Source organism: Rhincodon typus, chromosome 13 (genome assembly GCF_021869965.1).
Source record: "Rhincodon typus isolate 14 chromosome 13, sRhiTyp1.1, whole genome shotgun sequence".
Taxonomy (NCBI): domain Eukaryota; kingdom Metazoa; phylum Chordata; class Chondrichthyes; order Orectolobiformes; family Rhincodontidae; genus Rhincodon; species Rhincodon typus.
In genome coordinates, this window is record NC_063344.1 from 15,221,105 (window position 1) to 15,225,701 (window position 4,597).

Below are 4,597 nucleotides of genomic sequence, written 5' to 3' on the forward strand. Positions count from 1 at the left end.
ACAGGTGAGCATACCAAGACCAGCACCAGGCACACCTGAAAATGAGGTATCAACCTGGTGAAGTACCAAACAGGACTGTTTGCATGCTATACAGCATAAGTAGCAAGTGATAGACAGAGGTAAGTGATCCCAAACCAACAGATCACATCTAAGATTTGCAGTTCTGCCACATCCAGACATGAATGACGGTGTACAATTAAACAACTCACTGGAGGAGGACGCTCCACAAATATCCCCAACCTCAATGACGGAAGAGCCCAGCACATCAGTTCAAAAGATAAGGCTGAAGCTTTCTCAGCAATCTTCAGCTAGAAGTGCCAGGTAGATGATTCATCTCGGCCTCCTCTAGTGGTGTCCAGCATTACAGATACTAGTCTTCAGCCAATTCTATTCACTCCATCTGATATCCAGAAAGGTTTGGAGACACAGGATGCTGCAAAGGTTACAGGCCCTGACAATATTCTGGCAAGAATTGTGCTTCCTGAGCCAAGCTGTTCCACTATAGTTACAAAACTGTGATCTCCTGACAATGTAGAAAATGGCCCAAGTATGTCTGATACATAAAAAAGCAAGACAAAATCAACTTGACTAATTGCCGCCTCATCAGTTACTCTCAATCGTCAGTGAAGTGTGGAAGGTGTCATGAACAGTGCTATCAAGCAGCATTTGCTCAGCAGCAACCTAATCAGTGACACACAGTTTGGGTTCTGCCAGGACCACCGTGCTCCTTATCCCATTACAGCCTTTGTTCAAACATGGACAAAAGAGATGAATTCCAGAGTTGTGGTGAGAATGACAGCCCTTGACATCAAGGCTGCATTTGACCGAGTGTGGCATCAAGGAGCCTGAGCAAAACTGGAATCAATAGGAATCCGGGAGGCAAACTCTCCAATGGTTAGACTTATACCTGACATATAGAAATATGGTAGTGGTTGTTAGAGGTCATCTCAGCTCCAGGAGATATTTGTGAGAGTTCCTCAGAATAGCATCCTAGGCCCGACCATCTTCAGCTGCTTCATCAATGACCTTCTCTCTATCATAAGGTCAAAAGTGGGGATGTTCTCTGATGATTGCACAATGTTCACCACTATTTGAGTCTCCTCAGCTATTAAAGCAATCCATGTGGAAATGCAACAAGGCCTGGACAATAGGCACACTTGGGCTGACAAGTGGCTAGTATATTCGCACCAAACAAATGCTAGGCTATAACCATTCACCAATAAGAGACAATCTCACCACCAGCCCTTGACATTAAATTGTGTTTCCCTCACTAAATCCCCTAATGTCAACATCCTGGGAATTAACATTAACTAGAATCTCACTAGAATCACCACACAAGCACAGTGACTACACAAGCAGATCAGAGGCTGGAATACTGAGGCGAGTAACATACCTCCTGACTGCCCAAAGCCAGTGTGATGGAATGGTTCCAACTTGCCTGGATGAGTGAAGCCCAACAACACTCAAGAATTTGAAATCATCCAGGATGAAGTAGCCAGCTTGACTGGCTCCACGTCCACAAGCATCCACTCCCTCCACAATCAAAGCTCAGTAGCATCAGTGTGTACTATCTATAAGATGCACCGCAAAAAAAAATCACCAAGGATCCTCAGACAGCACCTAATAAACCCACTACCACTTTAATCGAGAAGGACAAGGGCAACAGATATAGTGGAACACCACCACCTTCACATTCCTTTCCAAGCCACTTACCATCCTGACGTGGAAATATATCGCTGTACCTTCACTGTGACTGGGTCAAACTCCTGGAATTCCCTTCATGGGTCAACCCACAGCAGGTGGACTGCGACGGTTCAGGAAGGCAGTTCACCACCAACCACCACTTTCTCAAGGGCAATTATGGACGGGCAATAAATGCTGACCAGCCAGCGACGTCCACATCCCAGGGGGGAAGGAAAAAACCTCTTCCCTAAAGGACATTGCTGAGTATTTATGACAATCAGCAATGATTTAAAAGAATCCATTTTACTGGCTTGTGCTTCCAGAGTTTCTTTTTAATTTGAATTTGAATTTCACTATCTGCTATGATGGAATTTGAAAACAACACCTTAGGACATTAGCCTGCATTCGAAACTGCACATAAATAGAGAAGTGTGAGTATGATTGTTCAAATGACCATTTCAATTTAAGATTGTGTTTCCAGAGGTGGAGAAACATTTGTATTGTGTTGTATATTAAAGAGTTTGACAGGAATGTTTGACAGCTCACAAGATTTTGCTAAAATGTGCCTCTTATCCCTCTGCTGTATGTGTTGAAGGTTTTGTTTTACTTTGAAATCTTAATTGACATTCAGTATTCTTACAATCATTTGGAAAAGCATTTGATAAAATATCAAAACTAAATACGCTTTTCTCTGCAAAGGTATACTATTTTGCTTTATTTTACCAGACCCGTGTTGGATTTAGATGAGGCAATGCCTGTTCTTCATTAAATTGGAATTATTGATGTTAACTTCAGAAGTCTTTTTTTTATTCTTAATCGACGGCAGTTCTTCTTAAGTGCATGAATCTGTGTCTAAAGTGATAACTGAGTTGGGAACGCAAGTAAAAGCAAAATGCTGCAGATGGTGGACTGAAGCATCCGAAACAAAAACACAAAGTGCTGGAGAGACTGAGCACGTCCAGCAGTAGCTGTGGTGAGGGGAAAAGAGTTAATGCTTTGAATGCAGTATGACTTTGTTTAGAACTTCAGTTTGCAACTCGTGCCCCGGCTTATTTCCATTCGACCACTACAAACAAGCCAGGCATCAACCATGTTTCAAAGAAAAAAGTCATAGGTCATTTCAGAAGCTGGAACCAGGCATATCTAAATATTAAATGCCAACCTAAACGCTAACACTTGCATGCCAAACAGTAGATGTTGCATGTAATTGAAAGAAGGAAGTGAGTCAACTCTAAAGGATCATATACAAGGTATTTAATTTTGCCACATAACCAATGGATAATTAAACAAGTATAGGATGGGGAGTTGTATTCCCATCCACAATGATGGAAGTATCCAGCACAACAATGTAGAAGACAGGTAATTTGCAACTTTCTCAAACACTGTGCAATCGTCATTACATCAGTGCAGTCCTCATCACCAGCAAAGGGATTGAAAGTGTTGTCGACAGCATTATCAACTGGCATTTACTCAGCAATAATCTCGTTGATGCTCAGTTTGTACCTACCACAGCCATTCAGCTTCTGATTTCATTAAAACCTTGTTCCAAGCATGCAGACAAGAGCGGAACTCCAGAAGTGAGGTGAATGTCCTTGGTTAATGGTTAGCACAGATGCCTCAGTGCCAGGGACCTGGGTTCGATCCCACCCTTGGGCGATTGTCTGTGCGGACTTTGCACATTCTCCCCGTGTCTGTGTGGGTTTGCTCCGAATGCTCCAGTTTACTCCCATGGTCCCAGGATATGCAGGTTTTTTTGGGTTTGCCACAGTGTCCATGGATGTGCAAGCTAAATAGATTAGCCATGGGAAATTCGGGGAGAGTGTAGGGCTATGCATCTGGGTGTGATGCTCTTTGGAATGTCGGTGTTAACTTGATGGACCAAATGGCCTGTACTGTAGTGTTGCTATGATTCCTACTGTCCACCTGTGTCTTCTGGGAGCCCTACTCAAATTGCAGTCAACGTGAATGAGAAGAAGAGTCTCCATGATTGAAGTCTTACGTAGCACAAATAAAGATGGTTGTAGTGTTGCATATCAGTCATCTCAAGGCTTGGAAATTAATGCAGGTCATGTACTAGGCCCAATCATCTTCACTTACTTTACCACTGACCATCCGTCCATCAGACGTTCAGAGTGAGAGTGTTTCCTAATGATTGTGCAATGCACAGCACCATCCACAGGCTCATCAGGCACTGAGACACCTCAAGTTGAAATGCAGAAGACCTGGACAACATGAAGACTTGAGCTGATTGTGGCATGTGACAATGGTTATTGTTCAAGACAACAGCTGCTCCCATCAATAAATAATCTGATCATTCTGTTTGACAGTCAATGGCTATACCCGTTGCTGAATCTATCCTCTACAGTCAATCGCCTGAGGCATACCATTGACAAGAAAACAAACTGAGCTAGGCATGCCAGTATACCCACCATACAAGCAGGTCAGAGGCTTGTAATTCAGTACAAAATAAATTGCCTCTGTACAACAGCTGTGCAATATCTACAAATCACAAATCGGGAGTGTCATGTCATATTCTCCACTTGCCTGCAGCTCCAGGAACACTCAGTTGTTTTAATACAATGCAGCACGACACAGCTTGCTTGAAGTCATTTGATAACAATAGAACTGAAACCATTGGGGATATATTCTGGCACTGAAGTTCCTACTTGCAAGCTGGAACAGAGTTGCAATGAATTAAAGTTGGTTGGAAACTGTGAAGGCTTCAGTCCTGTTCATTTTTGAAGCAACAAATACTTTAGTCAACATGTAAATTTTGCTGACTGACTAAATGCAAATTTTGCAGACTGAGTAAAAGAAAGAAGGATGAAAAATGCAGTCTGGGATAACAAGGTGTAGAGCTGGATGATCACAGCAGGCCAAGCAGCATCAGAGGAGCAGGAAAGCTGACGTTTCG